General features: G+C 40.5%; 1 protein-coding gene across 1 annotated transcript in view; it reads right to left on the bottom strand.

The window, feature by feature from the left end:
* The window catches only part of LOC124178472 (choline O-acetyltransferase), a 68,374-nt gene that overhangs the window by 54,333 nt on the left and 462 nt on the right, over window positions 1–13,579 (bottom strand). The window lies entirely within an intron of this gene.

Here is a 13,579-nt window from a genome sequence, read left to right as displayed (position 1 = left end):
GAGGATTTGTGCTGGGTAAGTAAAACACTTTTATAATATTTGATGGCAATTGTACTTATATTTCATCTGAAATATTACAAACTTGTCACATTCACAATAAATTATTTCAATTCATTTTTCGTGCAAGCACATATTCAGTAGCTATGAATAATCTCATACAATTTGTTATATTATTATATTATCAATTAATCAAATAATATCCTTATGATATTTAATGGCAATTGTAATTATATTTCATCGGAAATATTACAAACTTGTCACGTTTACAATAAATTATTTCAATTCATTTTTCGTGCAAGCACATATTCAGTAGCTATGAATAATCTTGTACAATTTATTACATTATTAATTGATTGAATAATTACATTAATCCTTACACAATATTTTTGATGTATTCCTATACTAAAAATATTTATTACTATTCCAGGTATTACCCGAGGTGGTCGGAGGTGGACGAGGAGGAGGACCAGCTGGACGAGGAGGAGGACGAGGTAGACGTGGAGGAGGCGGGGTGGGTCGTGGGAGAGGACCTCTCCTCTCCTCAGAGGAGGGGAGGGGGAGGGGCAGGGAAGGGGGAGCGGTAGGCGGGGAGGGGGAAGGGAAGGGAAGGGAAGGGAAGGGATGGGGAGGGGGAGGGGAAGGGGGAGGGAGGGCGGGAGGGAGGTAGGGCGGGAGGGAGGGAGGGCGGGAGGGAGGAAGGGTGGGAGGGAGGGAGGGAGGGCGGGAGGGCGGGAGGGAGGGAGAGAGGGAGAGAGTGGAGGACGGATGTCAATGCGAGCCCGTTAGAGTTAATAGAGCAGTACACCCCCCCGCCCTCCTGCCCTCCCTCCCTCCCTCCCTCCCGCCCTCCCTCCCTCCCGCCCTCCCTCCCTCCCGCCCTCCCTCCTTCCCTCCCGCCCTCCCTCCTTCCCTCCCACCCTCCCAACCTCCCTCCCCCTTCCCCTCCCCATCCCTACCCTTCCCTTCCCTTCCCCCTCCCCGCCTACCTCTCCCCCTTCCCTGCCCCTCCCCCTCCCCTCCTCTGAGGAGAGGAGAGATCCTCTCCCACGACCCACCCCGCCTCCTCCACGTCCACCTCGTCCTCCTCCTCGTCCAGCTGGTCCTCCTCCTCGTCCACCTCCGACCACCTCGGGTAATACCTGGAATAGTAATAAATATTTTTAGTATAGGAATACATCAAAAATATTGTGTAAGGATTAATGTAATTATTCAATCAATTAATAATGTAATAAATTGTACAAGATTATTCATAGCTACTGAATATGTGCTTGCACGAAAAATGAATTGAAATAATTTATTGTAAACGTGACAAGTTTGTAATATTTCCGATGAAATATAATTACAATTGCCATTAAATATCATGAGGATATTATTTGATTAATTGATAATATAATAATATAACAAATTGTATAAGATTATTTATAGCTACTGAATATGTGCTTGCACGAAAAATGAATTGAAATAATTTATTGTGAACGTGACAAGTTTGTAATATTTCAGATGAAATATAATTACAATTGCCATTGAATATTATAAGAATATTGATTGATTAATTGATAATATAATAAATTGTATAAGATTATTCATAGCTACTGAATATGTGCTTGCACGAAAAATGAATGGGAATAATTTATTGTAAACGTGACAAGTTTGTAATATTTCAGATGAAATATAAGTACAATTGCCATCAAATATTATAAAAGTGTTTTACTTACCCAGCACAAATCCTCGTCCTCCTCGTCCTCCTCCTCGTCCACCTCCGACCACCTTCAACCACCTCGAACAACCATCGATAATGGTTGATGGAAGTCGAGAAATTTTATTAGCGGACTGACAGCTACCGAATTTGGGGTTGCGCGAAAAACGAATTGAAATTATTTATTGTAAACGTAAACCGGGAACTACGGAGCGCTTATCCTGGAAGTCGAGAAATTTTATTAGCGGACTGACAGCTACCGAATTTGGGGTTGCGCGAAAAACGAATTGAAATTATATATTGTAAACGTGAACCGGGAACTACGGAGCGCTTATCCTGGAAGTCGAGAATTTTATTAGCGGACTGACAGCTACCGAATTTGGGGTTGCGCGAAAAACGAATTGAAATTATATATTGTAAACGTGAACCGGGAACTACGGAGCGCTTATCCTGGAAGTCGAAAAATTTTATTTGGGGTTGCGCGAAAAACGAATTGAAATTATTCATTGTAAACATGAACCGGGAACTACGGAGCGCTTATCCTGGAAGTCGAGAATTTTATTAGCGGACTGACAGCTACTGAATTTGGGGTTGCGCGAAAAACGAATTGAAATTATATATTGTAAACGTGAACCGGGAACTACGGAGCGCTTATCCTGGAAGTCGAGAAATTTTATTTGGGGTTGCGCGAAAAACGAATTGAAATTATTCATTGTAAACATGAACCGGGAACTACGGAGCGCTTATCCTGGAAGTCGAGAATTTTATTAGCGGACTGACAGCTACCGAATTTGGGGTTGCGCGAAAAACGAATTGAAATTATATATTGTAAACGTGAACCGGGAACTACGGAGCGCTTATCCTGGAAGTCGAGAAATTTTATTAGCGGACTGACAGCTACCGAATTTGGGGTTGCGCGAAAAACGAATTGAAATTATATATTGTAAACGTGAACCGGGAACTACGGAGCGCTTATCCTGGAAGTCGAGAAATTTTATTTGGGGTTGCGCGAAAAACGAATTGAAATTATTCATTGTAAACATGAACCGGGAACTACGGAGCGCTTATCCTGGAAGTCGAGAAATTTTATTTGGGGTTGCGCGAAAAACGAATTGAAATTATATATTGTAAACGTGAACCGGGAACTACGGAGCGCTTATCCTGGAAGTCGAGAATTTTATCAGCGGACTGACAGCTACCGAATTTGGGGTTGCGCGAAAAACGAATTGAAATTATTTATTGTAAACGTGAACCGGGAACTACGGAGCGCTTATCCTGGAAGTCGAGAATTTTATTAGCGGACTGACAGCTACCGAATTTGGGGTTGCGCGAAAAACGAATTGAAATTATATATTGTAAACGTGAACCGGGAACTACGGAGCGCTTATCCTGGAAGTCGAGAAATTTTATTAGCGGACTGACAGCTACCGAATTTGGGGTTGCGCGAAAAACGAATTGAAATTATTTATTGTAAACGTGAACCGGGAACTACGGAGCGCTTATCCTGGAAGTCGAGAAATTTTATTAGCGGACTGACAGCTACCGATTTTGGGGTTGCGCGAAAAACGAATTGAAATTATATATTGTAAACGTGAACCGGGAACTACGGAGCGCTTATCCTGGAAGTCGAGAAATTTTATTTGGGGTTGCGCGAAAAACGAATTGAAATTATCCATTGTAAACATGAACCGGGAACTACGGAGCGCTTATCCTGGAAGTCGAGAATTTTATCAGCGGACTGACAGCTACCGAATTTGGGGTTGCGCGAAAAACGAATTGAAATTATTTATTGTAAACGTGAACCGGGAACTACGGAGCGCTTATCCTGGAAGTCGAGGAATTTTATTAGCGGACTGACAGCTACCGATTTTGGGGTTGCGCGAAAAACGAATTGAAATTATTTATTGTAAACGTGAACCGGGAACTACGGAGCGCTTATCCTGGAAGTCGAGAAATTTTATTAGCGGACTGACAGCTACCGATTTTGGGGTTGCGCGAAAAACGAATTGAAATTATTCATTGTAAACGTGAACCAGGAACCACGGAGCGTTTATCCTGGAAGTCGAGAAATTTTATTAGCGGACTGACAGGTACCGAATTCGGGGTTGCGCGAAAAACGAATTGAAATAATTTATTGTAAACGTGAACCAGGAACCACGGAGCGCTTATCCTGGAAGTCGAGTTTCACCGCGTAGCGAACCCGAAGCGCGGGATCCTGGAGGTTGAGAACCCGGTACTCGAAATACGTAGCGGACCCGAAGCGCGGGATCCGGGAGGTTGAGAACCCGGTACTCGAAATTTGCGGAGCGCGACTCTCATCCGTCCGCTCTACTGCGCGGTTGTTTCCCGACTGAGGAATTCGGCTAGCTGATTTTGAATTGGTGACGTCACTTTCTGAACATCCGACATCCAAATTTTGGTTTCGACCTTTAATACTATGTATGATGATGTATGATGTACGTTGTATGATGTACGATGTATGATGTATGATGATATGACATGACGTATAATGATTTCAGTTCTCACATTCCAGACAAGAAATACGAACTTTATCTTTCCTGCCAATGGCAGACTGAAGCGGCTTGGCCCTTCGATCGCCAGGCGTGGACCAAAGATTCATTCTTCAGTTAACGAGTCAGCTAACGAGTCGAAATGTTCTTTGCTCTGAAAATCACGGAAGAAATTCAACTTAACCACGTTAGACTTCTGACGGAAATTTCAACGATTTAAAAAAATGCTGGACTCAATTCTTTGATGCACTGTTCCGACGTAATTTTGCGAGAGAAATTGATTGGGCGCAGTCCCAATACGCTGCGATCAACGCATCAAAAGTTAGAGCCGAAAAACCAGAACCTGAGTTTATCCCATTTTTCAGCTGATGCTTTTTCCTTCGTAATTTCTCTCCTGTTGATCTCACGCTCTTTTTGCTGCGTTGATTTATTCCTATTCCGACTATTCCGACGTAATTTTGCGAGAGAAATCGATTGGGCGCAGTTCCAATACGCTGCGATCAACGCATCTGAAGTTACAGCCAAAAAACGAGAACCTGTCTGTCATTACGCATCGGGTGGCTCAACCGCTAAGAAGCAAGAACAGGCGAATCTACACTACGATCGACTCCTATATGAATCAAACCTTCCCGAGTCTCAATTATTGTCCAAAGTTCCATGCATGTTAACTGCAATCTCTCAGGGCACACCATGTATCCGCAGCGAATATTTCAGATATAATTGCGGACGTTCCATGCTTGGATAAATAAGTGTTTGCGGGACACGTGTAAGTATCCCAGGGCTTGGGGTCGGTTCACAGTCGTCCGCATCTGAAGCCGTTCCCACACATCTTATCCGGCAGAACAAAGAAGAAATCATGTTCGAAACTCAGCTTTTCGATGATTGAAATCCAACGCCAGGAGGGAGATAAATATTGAAATAAAAATTTTAAAATTCTGCTTTTAAAAGTTTTGTTTTTACACGATGTATACTTGAGTTACATCATGTATCGAATTGGAAAGCCGCTGAACAATGAAAAGGATCGATTATTTTAATAATCATTACAACTGTGCGGAGGCTACAGGCGTAGGAATACCTCGTAAATTGAATCGAATTGCTCCATACCTTGGCTGTGGCAGTCATAACAGGGTTACAGAGAACAAGGCATTCTCGTATAACGATGTTATACTAGGGCGGTAAGTTGTGACGAGGTAAGCTGCCGACAAGCCCCTCCAACCGTCGGCCTCCATGGGCCGTGGATTAAGCCAGACTTTGTTTCGTTTCTAGCTCAAATCATGACTTACGACGCGGTTTCTTATTAAACGTCACGTTGACAGATCGTCTCGTTGCCTTGGCCGGCTTATACCGAAAAGTCAACGCAAGACCAGAAAAACATTTCACTTCAATTTCCCTTTTATACAGATTATTCCAGATTCGTTGTTCGTTATGTCATTTCGGTTTGTCAACAGAACTGCGTCTGTATTTACTTTGGATTCTAGTCAAAATTTTAACTGAACAAATGACTATCACTTTAGAGTTGATTTTAAATGTTCTCATAATTTCAAGATTCTAAATTGATAGCGGTCTTCTCATTGTGAAAAATGTCAATTGTTATAGTAGGTACTATAAAATTTTAGTAAAATGGATATCGTTACAATGATGTTTCAAATATTGATGGAATGACAATGAAATTTGGTACAATACTTTATTTTTCTGGTTATTGCAACATTACATTTGTACATTTGTCTTTTACTATTGTTTCAGTTAAATATAAAGCCTTAACATTAATTTATTACACGAGTAACCGTAAACATGAAGAACATTAACACATACTGGGTTTTCTGGGTACAGCTACAAAACCTATTTTCATCATTTGTACCAAGATCTATAAGGGTAAAACTATGGGGTTTATTTCATATGTGAGTTGATAGGGTGGGCTTGAAATAATAGATTTCTTGTCAGAGATGATCGATACTTTATTAGGCGAGGTTTACAGCACGGGGCCTGTCGTCGAACTCACTCGTCATTTCGCTCGCATTCGTCACATTCCCTCTCTCTCGTCGTCAGTCGGAGCTAAGGCTCCGACTCATAATATTATTCTTCCCAATAATATTTGATGCTCACAGATCTGTATTTTTCCATAAAAATCAAAACATTGTATAACTGTAATAATTGAAATAAAAAATTTTCGATAAAACTGACCTTTGTGATTTCGAATGATTTCTCGCCGTGGCTAAAGATAAATTAAGTTTCGGAGAACAGGCTTGTTAACGGAAAAAAATAAGCATTTTCAACCATCAAATGATCTCTCTCCAAGTGAAAAGGATATCCCTGGAATTTTTACCACTGCGAATAGCACATGATCCGCACCCCTCCGTGACGATATTGCTTCACGGAGAGTACAGTGGGATACTAACCTTCGTTTTAATAAATCTCAATTACGAGAGTTAATGTTCTAGCCCGGGTAATTAACCCCAGGAAGCGATGAAACATTTGCAGCGCTTTTAACTCATGAAAATGTAATGAACGAAGGTAATTAACTTTCGTGGTAATTGTGGAAGCGTGACTTATGCACGGGGATATACCGGAGCTGGACCACATCGTTTCATCTCTATCCGTTAAGGGCTTCCGGTTTTGCACGTGCCCAAGAGAGTTGCAAACGCGACGTGAACGCTCTTTGGCTCACCCAAGGATCTTTCTATAGCTAAAACTGCATTTAATCAGATCTGGGGAAGTTGGAAAGGGGTTGGGAGGAACTGATCAGCAATGCAAAAGGCGGATTATGACATCATGTGAGAGCTAGCTTCGTATGAAAGACACACGTGGCACGCGTTAATGCAGAAGTTACGTGGGTGGCATTATATTAGATTTTCTAGCGAACATTTGATGGCAGGCTCACGTTGACCGGGATTCGAAATTGACGAATAATATGCAAATCGTCGCACTTGGCTGATCAAATCTCCCGAAACTTTAGTAAATTATTCACATAAGTATATAATATACGTAACGCGTGTAGATGTTGAGATTGATCATTATGCACGCGAGTGAAAATCATAAACTGGTCATCGGATGGGGGGAACTTTCTTCGGGTGGCGCGTGGATGTAACGTAACGACCGAGGATGCAGATCATGCCTTGATTCGGTTAAATCCGTAAACTGACTTAATTACGTGATTATATCATCGTGGTTTGATGAACCACGTGTATGTAACTCACACACGCACCCCGTAATGTTATACCTACTCTGTGGAACTCGGACCCTTTCTCGGAATCTCCCCTCTTCCGTACATACTGCTAAAAACCGGGTGCCGAATTGGCTGGGAGAATCGTTGTTGCTGCTTCTCAGGGTGGGGACCAAATTTCTAAAAGGCGAAAAATTGTTTTCATCAAAATTCCAAAATCGTATCTTATGGATAATAAATTATTTCGCAATTAGTAAAAATGGCAAAATCAAAGTTTTTTAAATATGAAAATTTATAAGCATTACGAAACTAATCAGGTAGGATGAAATAACGAAAATAAGAATTACGACTTACTCTGCAGAGGCTGTTGAACTGCACGAATGATCCACTAGTTTTCATGCTTCAAAGCGTTATATTTCCCGGACGAAGAACAGAGAGATACGTATGTTCAATTTTTTTTTTCTAAGGAAGATCATACTTGTCATTCTCGATGCGATCACAGACGAGTTGGTGTTGGTCGATCGTTTTGCGCGAACGCAGCTTAGGCGGATCGCAGCCAATCTACGACACAATCTGAAAGATCGCTAGGAAGATTGAGCCGGACGCAGGGAATGAGGGAAACGGCAAATAGAGACGAGAAGAAAAGAAATAGAAGTAGATTTGGGCGGTGTAGGGGTCCAGGGACAGACACTGATGGATGGAAGTTAATTCCCGGCCATAATGTCCTACATGGTAACCGTGGTAAGAGAGTCGTAAGAGAGAATCCCTGCCCTCTGCGCGTAACCAATATCGTCCGGCATTGTTTGCCATAGTGACCGAATTACTTAAATTGACAGGGAAATTTATCACTTGTCAAGAAAATTGGATGACAGTTTCTTTTTCGTCTCTATTTGAAACACGAAGTGATCAACGACGGTGTTAAGTAATGTGGAATTGAGGCTTTACCTGGGTACGAAGAAAGAAATCGCTCTTAGAATCCAAAGTCATGTCAGCTGTGCACGAATTTTGTGTGTCAGCACTAAAGTCTTTCAATTAGCAGCAACATTTCTTTTTTACTTTCATCTGATTGTAGGCGAATAGACAAAACAGAATCCTTGCAAAGGGATGTCTTTCTAATCCAAGTTTAATCACAATTAATTCTTGTATGAGGATCCCTTTTTTGCTACGTATAACAAACGTTCTAGGTGGGTGTGAAGAAACGTCGCTTCCTAACGAAAGATCCCAATGAACACATAAATATGTTACTACGAATTTCATTTATTCTTTATTATGGAAAAGACGACATGACACATGATTGGGAGAACGAAGAAAACCGGCTTTCTTTTCTCAGAACCAATCTGGAATAACATCGACACGACGAAAGAGAGATCCGTTAAATATTTATATTGAAATTCTGAGCTTTGTAGCTTCGCGGTAAATCGAAACACCTCCGTTTGCCGAGTGACATGAAATTGTATTTCCGAAAATCCGCGTCGATAAATCCGGTTGGGAGTCTCGTCGGCGCGTCAAATTAAACCGAAATAAATCATAAATATTAAACGAGGCTTTCAGCCGTTGGATTACGGGGGTTGTGGGGGCGTTGAAGGGGGCCGGACGACGCCGGGAGGGCGGAAATTATAAAGCCCTCTTCCTTCCCTGACCCTCGTGGCGGTGCATTTGAATAACAATACCAAAAGCGTCGGAGGGCCTCGGGCCTTCGGGGCACCAGTAAAAGGGACAATTGTTAAGACAAGGTTTCTTCTCGCCTATCTCTTTCTATCCTCGTCACGCTGATGCAATTTAACAATGCGAACACGATTTATTTCCGAAGGCTTATCATGACGGCTGGTACTTAAAAAGTTGCTTTTGTCTCTGAGCTTCGAACACGAGCGAAATAAACATCTCTGCAAAATGAAATTACTTTTTTCGAGAGATTGAATCTAGGTGGGAAAAACTTCTTGTCAGATAACGTCGTTTAACAAGCATCTTCCGGGATAGTCGTACATTGAGTATTTGTCAATTCATTATATTTCAAAACTATGGAAATCTTTTAGAATATTTAGAAAAAGAAAACACTGCGATTATAAGCAAAAGTATAAAGCTTAGATATCGATGCTTCATTTCAAATCGCTTCTTGTTTAGGAGACTTTTATCTACAGAGTTACGAAAACACTTGTTTCCTCATCATGTTGGCATTGTTAAATGATTAATTCAACAGTATATCGATGTTTATTATATTCGAAAAAAAAAACAATATTGAGTTGACTTCTGAATAAGAAACGAAAATTTGTAGAAAATAGTCCTTTGAATAAAATGAGCCACCGTAAAGTGCAATCGGACGATCTTCTAGTTTTTTTTTTTTTTTTTTTAAACAATTTTGAAGTGATTTGAAATGAAGCGTCCATATCTGCGCTCTAGTTTATAATTCTGAGATTTTCTATTTTAAAATTTTCAAGATGATCTTCTTAATTCACAAATATTACAAATGTAATAACTTTGCTAAATGCTCAATGTACGAATATCTTGTGATCAAATTAAAATTAATTGATCCTAGTCGTTCGGTTTTTTTTCCGATTCAAAATGTTATCTGAAGCATGCATATTGGTTTGACAGTACAAAAAAATGACGATTTCAACGATCAAACTTGTAAACTTTTAAATTAGTCCGGAAGGTCAAAAGTCATCAGGTCAAGGACCTGGATAGCCAAAACTACGGAGCGCTTGTCCTGGAACCTGAGTTGCACCAGGAAACGGACCCGGAGCGTAGAATCCAGGAGGTAGAGATCTCGGTACACGAAATCTGCGGAGCGCGATTTTCATCCGTCCGCTCTAGTGCGCGGTTGTTTCCAGACTGAGGAATTTGGCTAGCTGATTACTATAGATCGATGACGTCAAGAGAAAAAAAATTTTGGGTGACGTCACTTTCTGAACATGAGAACTTTGGTTTCGAACTTTAATACTATGTACTATGTATGATGTATGATGTATGATGATTTCGAGCACTGTTTCAGAATGCTCAGAATACTTCGACCCCGGTGTAGATAAAGTCAAAGAACGTTGAAATCGCGTGTTTTATGACTTTCAATTAAAGCTGCCGTAAAACTGGAAGTGCAAGTGATTTTGTCGAGCAGATTTGGCTATTGCGTCAGAAAATCTAGAAAAAACAAATACACCAAGTAATTTCGTGCTTGGTGAACCTCGTATGTCGACCCGTGCAATGAATCACGGTGTAAGTTTCACGAGCAGCGTCACGTCGCGTCGCGTCGCGTCCATCGAGTAGCGACGTTAAAGCCGTGAAATGTTGCAGGTGAGGTGAAGTGAGAGCATAAGAAGGGTTAAAAGTCACGTTCTAAATTCTAGCGGGTAACAGTCGGAGTATGACGATAAATATGTATGGGCGAGATGCTTCGCCTATCGTAAATAAGTAACACATGCAACGCACGTGGGTACGACAGCTACATTCCCATTCTCATTTCGGGCGCGTGTCGATATATACTATTTATATTGAAAATTCCGAACGGCTTCTGACCTACGTACCCGAAAACTCTAACTGCCTGTATTCTGTGGTCTCGCTCTATTCTATGACTACTTTCACTTGTTTCGACTCAAATCACTTTTACTGTAGGTATAATGGACACTGGGATGCGCGTGATAAAGCCTCTGAAATTCTCATTTAAGGATCGATAGGCAGTTTCGTCTAAATTAGAAGATAGAAAAGAAGTGAAAACTGGGTTCGAAGAATTTGGTATGGTGTTAATTGTGCAAATCATGGTGAATGCGAATGGAACAACATCCCAGACAGTAATTGTAACGGAAATGAAGCTGAGCAAGTTAGAATAACACGAGCCGAGGCGCATGGAAATAGATTTATAATTAGAATTCAGGTGTTCTTGATTCAATTTTAATATTTTCGGGCTGATTTTGTTCACTAAAAGGATCCTCAGAAATTATTTTTTTTAAATTTAGAAAATATCAGATGGTAACTCTGAAGATAACCATTTTGTAAAACTTTTTTCAGGTGACCTCTGAAGATCTCTTTAGTGATCAAAATAGACCCAAAAATGTTAACGTCATATAGTAAACACTAGAGTTATGATTATAAAACCTTTCTTCAAAATTTTGATATTCAGCTCATGTTATTCGAATTAGCTCCGAACAATTTTTATCACACGGTACAAGGAATGTGATCCTATTTACGACCACCATTATCAGGACACATATTTTAGCGCCTTTATTTCTTTTCTTAACTTTCGGTTCAGACGGCAAGGCTCATTCATCCTCATTATAAAGCACACACATATGTGCGGCCGTATTTTTCAAGGCATGCGTGCGATGAAAGCTTTTTAATTCCTAGCTAGTGAAAGCTAGGTAGCAAAATGAGAGATTTTTAATTTCTAGCTAGTTTGCGAGACTGTGTAATTTACGACCGCAGGAACAAGCTTTGTTACATGGGGTGGTATTGCCCTTTTATTTGCCCAGAGTCTTGGGCAGGGTGCCTACGGCGGATTTCTCCTTGCCTTTGGGTATAGCTGGTGACTTAATCCACTTAGTGGAAACTGGCTGCAAACAAGATTAGCTTTATTTTCAATGGAGCTTAAGGCAAACCGGTTACCAAGACGAACGGGCACTCGTCTGCGTGAAAATTTAAATTATATTTGCATCGATTTATTAAATATATAAACGAGACAAAGCTCATCGGCTTGTGAAATGGCGATGAATATAAAAACTCACTCAAAAATATTTAATGCACGGTCTTTAGAACGGCGCATAATAAAACCATGAAATTTATGCGACAGAATAGACTGAAAATTCTTCGGCGATGAATAAGACGTACTTTAGAAGCATTTGAATTATCAAAAGTGACCACCCGGTACATGATTGATTATACGACAGACACGAAGGAAAACAATTACCGCTTCTCTGGAAAGGACTCGTATGTCCACCTTGGTTACCTGAACTGCCGTCTCATGTGTTCCCATTTCGAAGGAAAGGAGGATTTAGAACTCCTGTTACTCATGTGGATAAAAGTTGTTCAAGAAACTTATTCCGTCAGATATCTGACATATACAGGTGGTAAAATAAACTCAATTCGAAATATATAATTTTACCTGTTATCGTGTCAAATTTACCAAATATGCTTTGTACATATGATTATTAATGTGTGCCAGCATACATCCAATGTCTGCAATGACATGGATATCAAGAATCACGACGACGATGAACCGGACATCACAAAATGTGAAACGAATGATCTGGATATCGAAAAGTAGAAAAACAATGATCTGAACATCGAAAATTAGGAAGATGGTGAGACGATGAAACATGTATTCATGTGTACGCATTACGCATCTATTGTATGTAAATAAATTCGCATAGGGAAACACTACATAAGACACCATTTTATACCCATATCTGTTATTACAAGTTCAGTTTGCGTTCACACGGCAGAGTGACTCTTTTTGGACATGCAATTTTTATGGTGAACAACGCTGTGCGCATCACGCTAGAGCTAGTTAGAAGTTGGAACAAGTTCGGTCTCTATCGTATCGTCGCAAGGGTGGGGGTCAAAATCCTGAAAGACCAAAAAGTCGAGTGGTCGAAAAGCCGAAATTGGGATTTGCGATAAATCATCCAATAGAATAACTGTTTTCCCGAAAGTTCATTCAACCGAACGTTCTTTTATCCGCAAAAGTATGTTCAGATGAGTCTGCATTCCGAATGAACAAAGCACAGAATGGGAAAAAATAGAGAAAGGAAAATTCTGAAATTAAAAATTTAGAGCGCAAAGGAACAGGCAACATTGTGTAACTTCATAAGCCTAATGCCACCTGTTAACTGAAACTGGCGACGTTGGAAAGAATAAATGTGTTTTTGACGGCTTGAAGCCTTTCGATATCTTGACCATTCTGTCTCAGTCGGTTTCGGGATTTTGACCTTTCGAGTCTTTGATCCGTCGCAAGGTCCGTAGATAGACGGGCGGACAAGGAAAATAATTCGGATTCGTAAATTTTCGAAAACGGCACGAGTCCGACATTTCAAAAGTCGATATTTTGACTGTTCGGTATTTTCACAATTCAATATTTTGCCTTTGCTAATCTTACCCATTCTCAAAACAAAACAAAATTCGGTGTCGTTTATTTGTTCATTTTTGCGGTTCCAATTTTTATTTTTATACAAGACAACTTATCGTATTTATGTTCTTTCCACATTTTTGACTGTCGGTATTTTCACTTTC

Source organism: Neodiprion fabricii, chromosome 3, assembly GCF_021155785.1.
Source record: "Neodiprion fabricii isolate iyNeoFabr1 chromosome 3, iyNeoFabr1.1, whole genome shotgun sequence".
Taxonomy (NCBI): Eukaryota; Metazoa; Arthropoda; class Insecta; order Hymenoptera; family Diprionidae; genus Neodiprion; species Neodiprion fabricii.
The sequence above is the reverse complement of the archived record's forward strand: the minus strand, read 5'-3'. Positions and strand labels throughout refer to the sequence as shown.